The following is an 18,468-nucleotide window of genomic DNA, read 5'->3' as shown; positions in this document are numbered from 1 at the left end:
GGGATGTCGATGCTAAAAACATACATATTTTTAAAGTGTTAAAGTTATAAAAATAAAAATAAAAATAATTTAATAGTACCGGGATCCCGAAACAAAAATTCCGAAATTCGGGATACCGAGTTTAAAAACATACAGAGGTTAAAAACATATGGACCAAGGTAATAAACATACCATTTGCACAGTACAGCATACTATATTCACTACTGTCAACAGCAACTGCCTTATGCCTTAACAGCTCCTAAAGCCAATGCCTTACACACAAAACCTTAATTTTTGCGCCATTTTTGATTTTATTCTACCAATGCTTGTTCTTACCATTTTATTCTCTTTGCCCTTCTTTCGCCTATTATTCCACTTGCTTTTATTTTCTCTCTGTTCGCATTGTTATTGTTGCTCTATCATTTATGCTTACGCTGAGTAGACGCTTAATATACTGGGATATTTTAACTCAAGTGCTGAGACAAAAAGCTTCTTTACATTACTCAACAACACTAGAGGCCAAAGAAGCGTCGTTCGGCCGTCGCTGCTGCATATTACACAGTACAAAGCACTTTGCAGTATATCAGGCTTAACTTTTAATGTGTACAACGTTGCTTCATTACGCATTAGCCCATGGCGTGGCGAGCATTGTCGGCTGGCGATATGCTTTCGCACCATAACTTATTGTCCTACAGATTTTTTCGTACGATTTTCATAAGCACACATACCAATGTCGATGTTTGTATGTGTATATACATATAGAAAAAAATACTTATGCGGAATGTTGCGTATACGCCGTGGTGTGCGTTATATGGCATGTGCGTGTGTTGCCAATACGCATATCTTGTCCCACTTATAAGCGAGTAAAGCGGGTAAATAGGCTGCTCTTTAGACACATTTTCGTGGATTTTTCTTTTTGCCTTTGTATTTGCTTTTTCGCTTTTTGATTTTTTTGCTTCTTAGACTGTGTAAATGCTTTTATGAATGCAGACACATATAAATTGTATTGGCACGGATTTAAGCAGAAGCTTGCGTAAGTAGGTGGTGCCATATTTACGCTACATGTAATACAGCAATATATTAGTGTATGCTATATAGAAAATACTATTATGTTATTTGCTACTTGTTATTTGCTGATGAACTGTTGGGCATGGGCGATAGGCAACACTGACCAGTCTGAGATACGAAATAAGTACATGTCGGGAGTGGGGAAAAATACACGAGCGTAGATAAATAAACATGCGTCTTAAGTAGAAAGCAAGAAAATTATAAAAAAGTAAGGAATATGAGAGTACGGCTGGCACCAAGAGGCGTTTTTTGGGCAATTAATATATATTGGGTAGTCGAAGAAATATTTTCGTATTTTGTCAATAGATATCGTTGCAGTAGTATATCTCCAGTGTTACCAATCACATTGTCTCATACCATATAGTGTTGGAAAGGTGAGATATTAAGCTCCATTGAACCGAAAAAAAATTAAATTCGGTAATGTTGACAAAAAGTTACAGCTGTTCATAACTGAGTGAAAATAATGAAGAAATTTGTTTTATTTTGAAATTTTTGTATAAAAAAGGAAGAATGTCACGCAAGCCATCAATGAAATTTGTGAAGTTTACAAAGACGATGCTGTCTTAGTTCGTGTGGCACAACAATGGTGCGCTCGCACCTAGCTCTGGTCGACCTATCATTGAAAAAGTCGATGAAATAATGGAAAATATTGACCAGAACCGTCACACAAGCAGCTATGACATTGCTTAGGAACGTAACATTAATCATCAAACGGGCGTGAACCATTTAAAAAGGCTGGCTACAAAAAGAAGGTCGATGTTTGGGCAACACATTAAATGTCTGTGAAAAATTTGATTGACTCAATTAACATTTGCGGTTCTTTGCTGAAACGAAATAAAATCGAAACATTTATGAAGCGAAAGGTAATAAAAGACGAAATGTGGATCAAATGCGACAATAATGTGCGAAAAAGATCATGGTCCAAGCAAGGTGGAGCTCAAAAAATGGATGCAAAGCCAGGATTGACGCCTCGAAAGGTTATGCTGAGTGTTTGATGGGATTGGAAAGAAATCATTCGCTATGAGCTGTTCCAGCCTGATCGAATGATTGATTCTACATTTTACTGTCAACAACTGATGAGATTGAAGCAAGCAATCGAAAAAAACTGCCAGAAATGATCAACAGAAAGGGGTTCGTCTTCCATCAGGACAACGCTAGAATACACACATCTTTAATGACTCGGCAAGAACTGTGAGAGCTTGACTGGGAAGTTTTAATGCATCCACCATATAACCCTGACCTTGCACCATCGGACTACCATTTGTTTCGATCAATGCAGAACTACCTTAATGGGGTAAAGTTGGCTTCAAGAGAAGCCTGTCAAAATAACTTGTCGCAGTTTTTCGCCGAGAAACTAGAAAAGTTTTACAATGATGGAATAATGTCTCTAGCTGTAAAATGGCGAAAAATGGTCGACCAAAATGGTACATATTTGGGTCAATAAAGTGCATTATAAATATAAAAAAATAATTATTTCATTATAAATACAAAAAGACTTTCTCGACTACCCAATAAAAAAATAATCGATTTTTTGAAAATCCAAACTGTATATAACCCTTTAAGGGTGCAGTAGCTGTATGATGCACAGCATTCAATAATTTCCGGAAGTTCTTTGGTACAAATAATAAGTAACTTATATCAAAAATTTTCTTTCGAAAGCTGTCTGAATATCACAGTTATTTATAGTTTATGCCAAAGTATCAATATAACTCAACATACCGTTGTATGGCAGGTAGGCCATATTATTTTTTGGAGTATCTCAAGAAGAATTCATAAAAAGCATTGCACAAAATTTTATTAAAATTGGTTGAACGGTTTCAGAGTCAAAAGTTCTAATGAAAAGTGGGCGCCTACTTTTAAAAAGTTTTATTTTATCTATGATATTTTGGTGTCTGGGCTCCTACTAAAGGTTGGCTTTGTGGTCCCAATTTTTTATTTAATTGAAATTATGTAGTAAAATACCGTTATTTAAGCGGGTCAGCTGTTCGTTTACGCTTTTTTGCAGAAAAAATCTCTCTTCCTTCGAATATTATATAAAATTTAAGCCAGATATTTCAAAATCCTTTCCTCTAACCTGAAGTTCACCTGCCTTACGGCATGCGGAACGAGTGAAACACCGTCCAAACAAGCTTACAGGCACAACTAAAACAACTCCTTAACTCCACGTTTACGCTCATAAACAACCGTTAGTTGAACAAATTCTATATACTCCACCCAACTAGTGACCACAGCACAAAACTAAAACCTTACGCACTAGCAAGCGAAAAGCTTCGCCGGACAATGCCTCCAGTCAAATGAGTTTCAATGTGGCTGGATAAAAGCGCGCTTCGCAAGCAAGCAAGCCAAAGAAATATCTGCTTGCACATGCTTCAAACTACTCCAAGTGCCACTCAGCGCCCTCTGTGTGTACAATGCACTGTGCTCTTGTGTAGCTTACATGTTTATTTGTATGCACATAAAACATATCTATGCAGTTGAGTATGTGAGCGGGTGTGGGGATTTTCCCGTTGATTGCGGTGATGCCAACATTAGCTGTTTAAGTGCCTTAACCGCAGCGTAAGTAGTTTTTATTTAATTTCTCGCGTCAGCTTTGTAAAATATATAGTACGCACAACAACAACAACAATTACAACAATAAGGCATTTGCTTGAGTCCCATTTGGTGGTGTGAATATTTTAGTAAAGAAAAAGCAACTTAGCGCGTACATGTTGCGTATACGCCACGGCGCATGGCCTTTGCTGTTTGCGTGCTACTTACGCGCATAGTAAACACTAGTCAAAGTACAAAGCTAAATATCTGTGAATGTAAATATGCTTTTTATTGCACATTTTGGCGATATTTTCATGGCAGAGAAGACAGCTTGAAAATTAGTGGAATTTTTAATAATTTTATTAGAGAATATGGAAAAATATAGACATTATTTAAAGGCGATTGCTGTGGGTATTTCTTAAACAAATTTTCATTAAGTTTAACACTTTTTAACGTTGAAGGTCATCAGGATTATATATCTTTGCATAAAAAGAATTTCTTCCGTTCTTCATTAGTGTTAATATAGCTCAATTTTAATAAAATTGTCTTAAGTTCGCTGTACAAAAAATCACATTTTATGTGAACAAGTTCTGACAGCAGACGCCTGCTTTGGGTTAGGTTAGGTTATGTTTTATCAGATGCTTACAAGGAACTATTCTTGCTCGATTTTTTCACTGGTGGCCTGCTCTAGACATTTCCGCAGTCTTCTCGCTCTGTCAGCCTCATTCTGCGGGCGTGCGCCGCCACCAGACAATTACCAGTTAGTATTCCGATCTACGTTTTGCCCATGACTTTTGCAGTTTTGCACGGAGGTAGCTCATTCTATGGGCTTCCAAATCCTGATCACATTTTCGGTTCTTGAACCAACACCATTCTTGACAATTACCCTCGATGCCTTTGTGGCCTAGCACCCTGTAGAAATTAAGTTTCTCTCTTCTGGCAACACTTTCCAATGCTGGCCTGCTTCCCAAGGTACTACAGGTCGATATGCGATACGAGGTTACTGCCTTGATTTCTGCTTGACTGTCTACATCGATGTTGACTCTGGAACTGCCTGCAGGTATATTAGTGGCCAGCTCAGATGCTTTCGCAATAGCAAAAACCTCAGCTTGAAATATACAGCAGTGGTCAGATAACTTAAAATATTGCCATGGTCCATTTTCGAGCCATCCGTATAGCACTTTAGAGTGTTGCGCTTAGCTAACATACCTTTACGTCAGCCATATTTTTCTATGTTTACGTTGAAAAGTGGGCTCATGTAGTCGGTGTTTGCCCAACCGCCATTACCCACCGAGCTATAGCCGAAGGTTCTATGTGTAAATTCTAAAGCCACCAGTAGTCGTTCCGTAGATTTTGCTGCGCAGTTTTCAGCGAAGAGGTCTACAGGTGGCAGGTTTAGTGACGCTTGCTTTCAAGCAAGCAAGAAAAAAAGTTAACCTCGCTTCTATCGAAGCTGTAATATCATTCACACTTATAAAATATGTTGACCGGGCAGTTTGTATGGTAGCTCTATGCTATAGTGATCCGATAATGACACTTTCCTCTGAGATTTTATCACTGGCTTTGATAATAATTTAGGTAAAATTTCTGGAAGATATCCAAGCAAATGAGTGAGTTTTCCATACAAATACTTCAAATCAGGCAGATATTTTACAGTGCCTAGGACGTTTCCTTTTAAAAATCCTCGTGGCAAACTTAATATATCCTAATCAGTGTATAGGATACCCTCGAATAATAAGCTAAACTCGAAGTTCCTTTAATACACCTGAGAGAATGTCAATTATATGGAGTTAAATGACATTCAAATGGAAATCAATGGAAATCAATTTAAAGATGTTTTCCTTTATAGATCCTTTGCTGCAAACCTTTATCATCGTCCCTGTATTCTTGTGGAAATTTTTCAGGAAATTTCATCAGAAATTAGTTGGCGGCTTATGCTTTGTAAGTCAGTTTATTTTGTCTTTATATAACCTTATTTGCATTATTTTTATTCGATCTGTTTATGGAACCCTTTGTAATCTTCTACGATAAAATAGCTGCTATAATAAGATTTCTTGAATTTTTTTTTACAAACATTTACAACATTCCATTTTGAGAAAATTAACACTTCAGAGTTGCCCAGAAAACGAAATTGTTTTCAAATTTTATTCACTCAATCGTTAACTGATAATTAACGGGTGATGCAAACAAGTACTTTTTTCAATAGTCTTTTTTTCATGAATCGTGCGTGGGTCGTATCAAGCTGGCGCCACTTGCCATATATCGCATCAGTCAATGGATTAACTGAGAGAACACTTCGGTGAACAGAAAATTGCACATTTTGGGTCGGTCGATTGGCCACTAAGATTGTGTGATACTATACTGTTAGAGTTTTTCCTGTGGGGACGTATGCGGACAATCCCGCTTCTTTTACAGGCCTTGGAGCAAAACATCACGCATGTCATTACGCTAGAGATATAATTTGTTTTTACATTCACAAGCGGATATAACCTTTTAAGATCTTGACATGTACGAAGCACCCATTATTTGCATTCCTCATCCTGACATTTATTTCCATTTAGCTCTCTTAATTATTTTATTTCATGCCATTTTGTTTGCAATTCTACTCACTCGTGTTGGGGTGTTGTCGCCGAGCTCACAAGTTTACTTAATTTTGACACTGCCACCTCGCAAGTGTCATTGGCTGGCGCTCTCCACACAGATTCTTGTGTAAATGACCAAGTATGTGGACGAGTAGTCGTTTCCAGTATCTAGTTGGTTAGTTGTTGCTACTGTTATTCTTGTTGTTTTTGGTTTGGTTTTTGTTGCCAGTGTGACATGTAAGTGCACTCAGCATATAAATGCTACAAAATAATAAGGAGCTTAAAGGGCAAACAAAGCAAAAGCCAGCACAAATAAAATGCCGAGACCGAAAAGCAAGCAAACAGAGCCAGCAAACGCCTTTTGGCGCACCAAAAACAAACTGTCAACGTCCGTCCGTGCTCCTCTGCTTTTGAGTAAACACTAGCCCGGCAGCAACAAAAACAATCACGTCGCCTTAAAATAAGCATAGCCACAGCGGCAACTTCCAGCGCTGTAAAATGAGAGTTGAGAAACAATAAGCATTTGGCAACAGCATTTTGGTGTTGCCAGACTACCCCTCCAACCACCTACCCTGCTGTTCGGCAAACAACATGAAGCTAAGTCATTTCGTAGAAGAGTCACCGACCAAGTCAAACCAAAAACGTCCGATTATAGGCACCTTAATGAAGCCAAAACGCGTTTAACCAACCGACTGTGGGTGGGTGGTGGAGGAGACTACGCGGCGGTGAACAGTTAAATTGGAAAGCCAACACTTCAGTTAGGTGGGCATGCAGGTCATGTGCCATGGACAGGTGCGATGCTGTGACTGTAGTAAAGAAGAAGCCACTCAAGCGACTTGCAAGCGCAGCTGAGCAATGGCAAGAGCACACAAACAACAACAACAATAAAAACACAATGACAATAGTAGCGCTAATGAAAGCGTAAATGAGAGCAACTACATACAGTACAAATACAGATTACAAAAACAACAAGAATAACAACAAGAAAAACAACAACAATACGACAATGTACCAAAGAGGTTCTGGAGAGCACAACGCTTTCGGCTTAGCTTTTAGCTTAAACAAACACAATTTTACGGTATGTTTGAGTAAATGAGTTGGAAATCCGCAGTTTTCCAAAATTTTAATTTCTTTTGAGTTTTGAGTGCAGCACCCAGCATTTACAAATAATCGCTCTCAGACCAAAGTTGTACTATAAACTGATTGCTTTTATAGCGGCAGCAAATTTTCCTCTTGTTATTTGTTTATGATCTGAGTATAGGCTGAGATTGAATACTAAGGTGCTTCGCTTTGACGGCCAAAGGTCAAGTCGCTCAGAAGTGAATAATCGTGCTGCATTGAGTCGGGGAAATTTTTGGTATCGAGGCAAATTTTACCACAAGAATATAGGCTGATGGATTATATATGAGTAAAATCACTTTCTGGAAAATTATAAGTGACAATTTGAGCTTATTTTTTTTAACTAAATGTAGCAAAGTTAATAAGTTTTTGATGAAAAATGGTGTTTCTCTCATCAAGCAACCTGCGCATTTACCTAAACTATCACCGTGTGACTATTTTCTGTTTCCAGAAGTAAAAACTGATATTAAAGAGTAATTTAGGATGAGGATATGACGTTCATTTTATTCCATATCTAAAAAAATATTTTTTTAGAACACATTTGTAAATTGCAGTCGATGTATTAGATAACGTATATTTTTTCCTAAAAGGTGTGGTTGATGTCTTAGCTAACGTTTACTTTTTTCTGAAAGTTACTAGAGTAGAGACCTTACAAGTTTAAGTTCTTCTTCCCTCTTCCTTTGCAGTTGGCAACTTAGACAATAATTAACTAAAGAGCCGGATTTTAACTCTTTAGAGAAAAAAGAAAGCCACCGATTAGTTATTTTATACACTTTCAAAATGCTTAGCTTTCCTAACGGTTGTTTGTAACACCTAAAAATAATCGCGTTAGATTAGAGTTATATTTATAAATTATTAAAATTAAAAAAGCCATAAATTTGGTTTAAAAAATTATTTTTATTTATTTGAAAGTAAAAAATGTGTGAAAATAATCATAAATTCAGGATAAATTCACTTTTGCTCGATATGTCCACTTTTTGCCTTAACTATGATCTTGAGGCGGTCAAAAAACGAATCGCAAGCTGTCCGTATGTGACTTGCCAGTATTTTGGCCCACTCACGAACAATGGCTTTCTTCAGCATCTCGAGACTGGTGTATTTTTTACTTCGTACCTTGCTCTCCAAAATGGCCCCGAGAGAATTATCCATTGGATTCGCATCTGGTGAATTCGAGAGCCATTGTGAGGTCGTAATGAAGTCCGGAACATTGTTTTTCAGCCATTCTTGGTTCACTCGCGCTTTGTGAGCCGGTGCTGAGTCTTGTTGAAACGTCCATGGCTTGCGACCGAAATGTTTGTATGCCCACGACTTCAAAGCAGCCTCCAGAACACTTTCCCAATAATATGTCGCATTTACGTTGACGCCAGGCTCAAAACATTATTTGTGTGCCTCCTGGTGGCCAACCGATGACTTAGATTCTCGTATGAACGGTCGGTCAAGTAAACCCTATCGTTTTGAGAGTTAACGAATTGCACAATTGGAACAATTTTTTCGTCAGAAAAAAACAATGTTCGGAATTTGACCGCTTTCGGCCAAGCGAAACAACTGCTTCGCTCTATCAAGCCTTATTTGTTGCTGCTTCGGTGTGAGATCATGGGCCTTTTGGAACTTGTAAGGCTCATTTTTCAATATGCGTCGGATGCTGCGGTCGAATATTTTCAGTTCTTTAGCCATTTGATTGGCACTTCGTCGTGGATTTCGCTCAAGTCACTTCTTCACTTTCCGAACCAACTCACGTGACGTTGCAGTCTTTTGATGACCACCTCCATGGCGTTTTGCGATGCTACCAGTATCATTGTATGATGGTGCGATAAACAAAAACTTTATTCACATTAAGGTGTTTGAGCTTACGAACAATTGCTGGCTGTGATTTTCCAGCTAAATATAAAGCAATCACAGCATTTCGTTTGAATTCCATTGCTGATCACTTTTTTTGCGTTCACTTTTGGCAAAACGCATTTGTACACTTGTGAACAGTACTCCGAACTGTCATTCAGCAAATTTATAAACAGCTGGTGCCGGACCCTGTATAAACTATCAGCTGACGAAACGAGCTGAGATCCGAGTGAATATCTGTCTGTATGTCAGTATGTTTGTCTCGTCCGTCTATACAAGCTGTTACTTTAGTAAAAATAAAGATTTCTGAATGAAACTCTAATAAGTTTAATATATACATATGTATTTTCTAAATCATTCAAGCTATAATGAAGAAGTTCAGTCAGGCAAATATTTTTGGTATACCTACCAATCCTGTGGATTTGTGTGTATTAAGATAATAACACCGCTCACTTTTCGTAACCGGTTTTGTTAAAAACTACTAAAAGTGGTATAAATCAATAATCAGAGACATAAAGTTTTACGTCTGATATGATATGAAAGGGCTTTAGAGTAGCTGGTATCAAATTTGGGCGATGGGCGTGGCTCCGCCAACATTTTGGTGAAAACTCATATTTCGGGAGCTCCACCAACGTTTTAAACCGAATTCGGTTGGTAATATTAGTTTGACATTCCCATATTAGACAAAAACTATGCCTATTTCCCATAAATATTGAAGTATAAAATCTCTAGATATTGTCCTAAATTTTCAATTTGATCCGAGTAATAGTTTCGGAGATACAGCTTTGAGAACTTGTGAGCGCCAGGCTAGCTAAGCTGAGTGCGCCGTTTTTAACGCGAAACTATGTTTCAAGAACTACTCAATCGATCTTCATGAGCTTGTACACAGATCTTTGAGATACAACTCTTAAAGACTTGGACGAAGGATTTCTTTCTAATAAAATTAAATTTTTTAAATGCTCACTGAAATTTTCATTTGTTTGTAAAATTGTCTGCCAAAAACCAAATTTTCAGTTATTTCGTTCGTCCAAATTTTAAGTTAAGGATTTAACTAAAACAGGTATCTTTTGACTTTTGATGATCCTGTAAGGAATTATTCTGCCAACAGGTGCGCATCTTTTTTGCGAGAGTTCACCGTAAACTACGTCGCAATAGCCGAGTTTAAATAATATTTTTCCAAAAATTTCAGAATTTCTTTTTTAATAGTTTATGTTTGTAACAATAAAAATTCTAATAAAATATTTAACTTTTTATATGAGAAAAAAATTTTGAAAAAAAGCTGTTTTTAACCAGGGGAAACCATGGAACTCCTTAAATTTCATATGATTATTTCACTTTCTAGTATACAAAAAATTACACGGATAAAGCTTTGGACGAATAGTGCCTTTGAGATGTGTCCCCTGGCGATCAGAAATTGCCTAAATCGTAACAAAACTATCCAAAACCCTAGACACTGAATATGTCACTTGTTTCTCATTGCGAACCTTTTATGGAAAATATTGCTAATCTGTCAGATTTTTAGTGAGCTTATAATAATTTGGAGATAATCCTTTTCTGATAATGGTATGTCTATATGTCAAAAAATAGGTTGATTCGGACCTTCGAACTGATGTTTTTTGCCTTCCCAGAGGATACTTGGTCTGAGACCAGAAGTCGTGAGCTGCCTGAGCCTTAAAAAATTTGTTACACATGGCTCTGAAGCCGCTTGACCACCAGAATCGTCGTATGTTCGTAAATTGGGCTGAGCAACAACGTGTAAATGATCCGGATTTTCAATGAAAAATCATCTTCGGCGATACGGCTCATTTTTGGCTGAATGGCTTGAAGCAGCAATCCACGCCTACTCCATGAGTCACCATTGCATCCCGAAAAAATTACTGAAATTACTTTGTGGTGTGGTCATGGGGACGTACTTTTGCCGTGATGATCCAGATCAAATATTTTTGGCTCGATTGATGAACTTCGTATAAATATCGAACGTGAAATTCCAGCAGTATCGGCCGATTTATGTTCGAAAACCGTCGAAAATTGGGTTCAGCGTCAGGACTTCTAGAAGCGTGCCCGGGGGCCCCATGCAAAAGAAGTCGAGTTCCATACATAAAGGAATTGAATGTACTTTTACAGGAGTAAAAAATTCCTTGCATATCCCAAACCTTTATTTTATTTAACTTTTAATTTAATTTTTGGCCACTCCGAAGTGAAAGGCCAATTGAGTGAACTTCTACACATGGCTCCATACTCCACGGGCTGTTTCTTGTTCTGGAGAAAGTTAGTACGCATGATGAATCAGCTCAATCAGATTTTCAGTTGTCTACATCCGTCATATAGGTGTAAGTACATAATTAAATTTGCATCAAGATATACTAGAGACGAATTCATTTAAGACACCATCTATCAGCGTTCTAACAGGTTTATTAACAAAAGTGGAGGTCAGGTCCATTCTGTAGTCGATTGAATTCAAGCTCTGTACCATAAGCTCAGAACGTGTTGCTGTTGAACTGTTTATTTCTAATCTTTATTTAAAATCCGCTTGACTCAAAACAAGCACTTGTTCACAGCCATACTTTAGATTAATAAAAACCTGCAGTTTCTGGGCAAATTCCACAACAAATAGGTTAGTGTCTTCGGACTAAAAATTGGCTCGAACTTGACGATTTTATTTTTCTTTACATTTCTCGTTTACTTTAGACCCATATAGTATTGCTGTAGGCATGTGCTAATTATATAACATTTAGTGCCCCGCCAGGCGTATGAGTAACGTTGAAAAGCCTTCTTGATTTTGAACATCCCCATAGTGATAGTGTGTGAGAAAATTGGACGAACTGAACATTTATATTATATGTTTAATTGTGTTGTATTTTTGTTGTTGTTGTTTTTTATGTTGGAAGTACAAGTTGCTAGATAATTTACTTGTTATAACTAACGGCATGAGCCCAGCTCAGCACACACTTATATAACCATGAATGTATATCCACTAGTAACTTGAAAAGCAGCCACACAACAACATGCAACAAAAGCAGCGAACAAGAGCACATTTTTAACTTTTGTTTACTGTTGTTTATTTTTATCTTTTGTTGGACTGAGCACCTTTTGCATTCTCATAGCGATACTTCATGGCTATTATGCTTTTAATTTTCAGGCCACTTTTTAGAATCATCCTTCGTTATTTGTGTTGTTTTCATCTTTGTTTTTGTGATTTCTTTTTGCTTTCTCTTTTTTGTATTGTTGTTTTGTTTTGCATCATCTGTTCTGCCACTCACACCATAGCCACATCGCTGTGCCACGGAAAAAATCTGAAACACCGATTCTTTGTCGTGTTCACGTGGCAACAATAACAACAAGAGCCTGCCAGCTCTGAAGCAAATAAATCTCTGTGTTCTGTAAAAAAGCAGTGCAAATTTTCCACTTCCAGTGTTTATTCTTATAGTGGACAGAGTGTAAGCTATGTGCGCAGCCCAGCTATGCTTGCACTTCTAAGAAGAGCGTTTGAGCTTTCGCAAAGAGGTGGCAAACGCGTTGACGATTGCTTCAAGTGTGATAGGTAAGCGCGCACATGCCACTGCTGATACTGCGCTTCTAACGTAGACTTTGTTGTTGTATTGCAGCTGTTGTCACCTGGGTCGAGGTGAATGATAAGGGTCGCTCGCTGAGTGTCATAACGAGCGTCATATTAAGTGGGTAGTTGAGAAGTAAAAAAAAGTGTATACTAAATAAAAAAAATTAAAAACATAAATACCAAATAAGAAGGGGTTGTTTTGGAGACATTTCCGATTTAGCTGCTTTTTTAAAATATTTCTCATTAATAGTATCAATTTCAATAAAACATAATTTTTGTCATCAGAAATGCCTAGTTTTAAGTTAATCGATACTTCGGTAATCTGTGTATCTATTCATTACTTCAAAACTAGTATAAGAAATGAACCGTTTTCACGCACTTATGGTGTCAATTCTTATTAAACTGAACTAATATTTCTGACCAATATCAACAACAGAGGCCGGTTGATTACCCGCCAAGCTATTCTAATCAGGCGGCGATGAACTGACAAGGTGCATGTGTGAAATACTTCTACTATTGACCAGATTTTCTCCATGCGCCAAATCTTGGAAAAGACCAGTGAAAGAAACATCGACAAACACTACCTCCATGCAGGAAAAGGAACTGCCTTCATTCCACTATGTCTGAACTTAGTATCCCCGTAAAGCTACTACGGCTGTGTAAGCTTTCGCAGAGCAATAGCAAAAACGTTGTTAGGATCGGCATGCACCTCTCCAAGGTGTTCGATATCAAGCGAGGTTTCAGACAAGGCGACTCCCTACCGCGCGAGTTCTTCAACCCTTTGTTGGAAAAAATATAACGAGAAAGAAAAATAGAGAAGGTACAATATTCTTTAACAATGTTCAGCTGCTGGCGTACACAGACTTTCTCCAGACGGACGTTGTGTTTCTTTAGTGTCGTTACCAATTCAAAGAGCAACACGCTCTCTTAAGTTTATTCAAAAGGCTCATTCATTGGCCAGTGCATAATAGATTTTGTTTTACTAGACCGTACATATAATTTAGCATTGACTTGAAGATTTAATTTACCATTGAACGCTTTGATATAGGTGAAATATAGACCATTTAGTTCGATAACTGGTTGTCATTTTGAAAAAAATTTCATAATGTCACTCTCATAAGTCTCACTTTATTCCTCATTTCCAGAAACTAGAGTAGCCGATTTTCACAAGCTGCACTTGCGGTGAATGTTTAACCTACAAAAAGATTCGCCATAGACAAGAAAAGTTAACAATCACTTGGAGACAAGTTCAGATTATAAGAATGTTGCCAAGAATTTGAATGTAATTTCACTTTCTTTTCTGAGACCTAAGGTATCAAACCCGCAGATCTCCGTGCGCAATACCAAGCTGGTGTTGCCTATTTGCCAGCTTTGTCGCTACAGATTAGTTATTCAAGTATTACTTTGGCACACGCAGTATTGTCAATGGTTTCAATAATCTTTTGACTATTGCTGCTGCCACCGAAGTGGAGTTCAAGGAAGCTGCTACCATCAAGAAGTTTATTAAGGAACCCAACAAGTTTTTTGCTGCTGTTTCTGCCACTGTCTCAACTGCTAGTGTCGCTGCCGCTGCTGAAAAGAAGGCGAAATCCAAAAAAGAAGGAGTTGATGATATGTGTTTCGGTCTGAAACAGCCCGATACCAAAAGGCGAAAGAATCTTTTAATCAACCTCACAGAACTCCACAAACCATATGACCGCTTTTGGACTTGGCGCTTACAATGACCAGCCGATGCAATTTGTGATAGTGGTACGAAGTGAGAGTTTGGTAGCAGAAGAGCAGCGCATAGTAGATGATTCCCTAAAAATACCATCAAACACATAAGAAAACCCTCCTGACAATCAATGCTGGCTTAGCCACCGTTTATGCCGGCCGTTTTCACCCACCGCTTCTGATTAACATTGTCGTTAGTGACCCACTTTTTAGCAGCAGTAAAAATTCGACCGAAGTCCAATCGACAGTCATCCGAATGGACCGCACACGATGAACCCGCTGCAAAGCGTAAAAAAACGCAACAGTCGGCTGGTCAAGTTAAGGTTGAAAAAGAAGAGATCATCAGCATCAACTATTTCATAGCGTGATTGGACCGTTAGATGAACAAAATCGCCGAAAAACGGTCACATTTGAAGAAAAAGAAAGCTGGCTGTTTCACCAATACAATGCACCATGTCAAAAGTCAGTTTCGAATTACTTCTGAATCACCCATATTCTCCAGATCTGGCTCTCAGCTATTATTTCCTGTTCTCAGATCTCAAAAAAATGCTAGCTGGGAAGAAATTTTCAACGAATGAAGAGGTGATCGCCGAAACTGAGGCCTATTTTGCAGCAGAGGAAAAATTCGACTACAAAAATGGTATCGAAAAGTTGGAGGGTCGTATCACCCTTGAAAGGAACTATGTTGAATAAAAAAAGGAATTTCGCGAAAACATGTGTTTCACAAGGGCTTTTCAACCGACAATTTCGTTGGTGTGACTTAAGACCACTGTCACTCTTTGTATGATAAACTTACCATTTCTTTTAATAACTTGACGCACAGATAGTTATCGTGAAATTTGTGCTCTATCTCCACTTTTTGGTGTCGCTGTGAACAACCGTCAAACGAAATCGAATTATCATTCCACTTAGGAAGTGTGGTGCGTATATAAATAACGGTACACACTTTTCCATAACTCCAGAAGATCTCTAATTTTTTTTTTTTTGTATTTTCTTCATATATTTATATATTTCCATCTCGCACATTCTTTGTTGCAGCATCTTCTACGCCTCCGCTTTAAGTCAGCGTTCGTTGCGGGCGATGTTTATCGAGATAACGGTGCGTGTGCGTTACGTTGCAGATTTCTGCGCTTACACAGTTGAATAAACAGCGGTGGCGCGGAAGAAAAAACGTTGAAGTCCACTTGCTGATTGCTGCTGCTCGTGGTCAGCCTTCGCCTATCGTCTACCTGCTAGGCCGTGCTCGTGTTTGCCTTGTCATCGTCCGAGCGTGGGCAATACAAGTCTCTGATAAAACAACAAGGAATTGAAGTAAAAATATATACGCAGAAATTTGAGCTTCCGAAAGGGGGGAGGGTCAGGATCTATTTTACGCATCGAGGTCCGGCAATAAAATGGCTCGTGCTGTTAGCGGCGCATTTCGCCTTTTTTCCAGTTATGAGAGGCTTTGGACGCGTGTGTGTGTGGGTGCGTATACACGCTCGTTTGGCTAAGTGGCAAGCATTGATGCGGAAAAATTGCGGTGCTTCACATTTCCGATTTATTAATGTCTTTTTTCTTTCCTTTTTTCCGGTACGGTTCGCCGTATTTCTTTTTTTTTTTTGAACGGCTACGCGCTTTCTTCATATAATCCTTAGTTATTAAGGCGAAGTGGGAGGAAATTTTTTTAAATTGCGAATTGTGCGTAGTCAGCTGTTTCGCTGTTCATTTCGCGAGGATGCAATAAGTGCTGGGTAAATGAAATTAATTTGAAGAGAGCAAACACCAAAGAGAAAGAGAAATTCAGTTGAAGCCTTTTGGGCTGATAAAAATTTTAGCTATTTTTAATTACGTGTAGCGTGCTGAATATTATAAACAAAGTGAAATTAATTAAGGTAAAGATAGCAAACTAGACAATGAACGACTACGACTAAATAACAACCTAACCACAAAGCACGCAAATAAGCTGAAACAGAAGGGAATATTTAGTTCCGTTCGCATGAGCCCAGTTACAGATCAGATACTGACAAGCAGACTTAGCAACAGTTAAAGAGAATCAGTGTATAGTGATGTTACCATGGATCATGTGGGCCGTATGTGGAACTCTAAAACTACAACTTCTGCTTCTTTGACATAACAACCGTGGGACGGTCTGGGCCGTAAACAGAAAACTTCGCCAGCCTCTATCTTTACATAACAAGTCTGCAAAGACCGCTATGCACTTGATTTTTGGGTCTCAAGTCAAGGCATCATTCGTTGGATTTTTAGCATTTTATGCTACCATATCGATATCGCCGTAGAGCTCGTTCAGTTCATGATTCCACTTTTTTCAAAATGCATCGTTCACGTGAACGGCTCCATAGATCTTGCGAAGAACAGTTCTCTCGAATGCTTTCACATCTCGGGTCATCATCGTCCATGTTTTTAAACTTTTAACAATGCGTCGAAAAATATTGGAGGAGTTAAAGCATGTTGATCAAATAAGAACCTTGTATTTAATGTAAAGCATCCATCTCCATCAATTAGAGGCTTGCACCTTTATTTTGTTGACAAGGTGAAGTAGCTGTGGATAATTTTTGACGTAATCTTAAGTCGAGACTAAAAATTTAGCAGGGAGAAAGCAGGGCATCCGTTGCCACTTACTGCTGTATGGGAATTATGAGGAAGAGGTGGGGCCTCTGATAAAAGTGGGAGGATTTTGTAGCATTTCGGCTTACAGAAGCGTCGTCAAGGCAATGATGTTTAAATGGGGTGTTCGTTTCGTGGAGTGCGTTCAAACCGGCATGTATATTTCTACGAGGGTGGACACACTTGTTCCGACTTCACCGGATCGTTGACGGGTTGAGTCTCGTTCAACTAACTAAGCATGTAACTGTATACAGTTGCAATATTGAGAATATAAAACTAAAGCCGGCGTCCTCCGCTATAGCATCACTGATAATGATACAGATATAATCTAGGTGGTCTTATTTATCACAAACACAAGAACTTAAGTTGCACAAAGCGTTCATAGTTAAAGAAACAGTGCTAGAACATCTTTGCATAGGCAAGAGAGAGAGAGATAGCAGCGGTTCTCAACATCGCTTATGGATCGACTCAAAAGTTGTGGTTAATGTTTTGGGTATGAAACGTATCACTGCTAGACTCATATCAAAAGACCTGAATGCGCCGCGCCGTCACTTTCTTCTAAGATTGCGACTGAATTTTTGGACAAACACGAAACGAGTGTTATCACTCAGAAATTAAAAGTCCTACTCGGGGAACTATTCGGGAGTGCATTGAAGCCATTAAAAGTTTTTTTCTGTAGGCACTGAAGGAAATCGCGAGGTTTTAGAAACTGTTGAGAAAATTGAACTGAGCATTTAATGTTTGTGTTGGTTCAACAGATCCTCTTTTGAAAGCGACTACAAAGTTTTGTATTAAAATTCGTATTAATGTTGTTTTTTGGAATATGGTTTCAAAACTTTATTATAATTTTGTCAGCTTTATGAAAACACTTGGAATTTCTTCCAACTTAGTTAACTTTTCATAAATGCTCTTTCAATGAAAACAGAAACAAATATCAATCGAAATGAAAATACCGAGCTTTTGTTATCTTTTCTCAATTATGCCACAATTATATTTCATTGGAAAATTTTTCTGTCCACTTTGCATTTATCTGTAACACAATAAAATGCTCCGCCACACATTGTCCCTTTCAATACTTCACCGCATTCATCTGTTCGTTATGAAATCATTTGGCTTTAACCATTATATTCTAAACAGACTGTTGCAATATCAGTCAATTAAAGTGGAATGTAACACAAAACGCGTGGCAATTATTTCGGTGTTTTACATTTTTGTTTGCATTTTTCCTTTGACAGGCGTAATCAATATGCTAGAAAACATTTATTGCTATAACTCGATGTAATACAGGGTGTTGCAGTTTAATCTAGAGGTGACGCATATTTTGTGCGCATTATTTCATTAGGTATTTCGTACAACTTGGGAATTATTCTGTTAAGAAGTTCGGTCTGAGTAACTTTTTAGAGCTTAACTGGGCTTAGGTATAATGTAATGAAGAATGCAGAGGTCGCTTAATGTCCGATTTGCATCTTTAGTAGTTTG

At 38.1% G+C, this 18,468-nt stretch overlaps 1 pseudogene; it reads left to right on the top strand.

Annotated features, from left to right (window-relative positions):
- LOC120766183 overlaps nt 1-14,393 on the top strand; it is a 58,792-nt pseudogene extending 44,399 nt beyond the window's left edge.
- The last annotated feature ends 4,075 nt before the right edge of the window (nt 14,394-18,468 follow it).

This window comes from Bactrocera tryoni, chromosome 1, assembly GCF_016617805.1.
Source record: "Bactrocera tryoni isolate S06 chromosome 1, CSIRO_BtryS06_freeze2, whole genome shotgun sequence".
Taxonomy (NCBI): domain Eukaryota; kingdom Metazoa; phylum Arthropoda; class Insecta; order Diptera; family Tephritidae; genus Bactrocera; species Bactrocera tryoni.
This window is presented reverse-complemented; position numbering and strand designations above follow the sequence as displayed.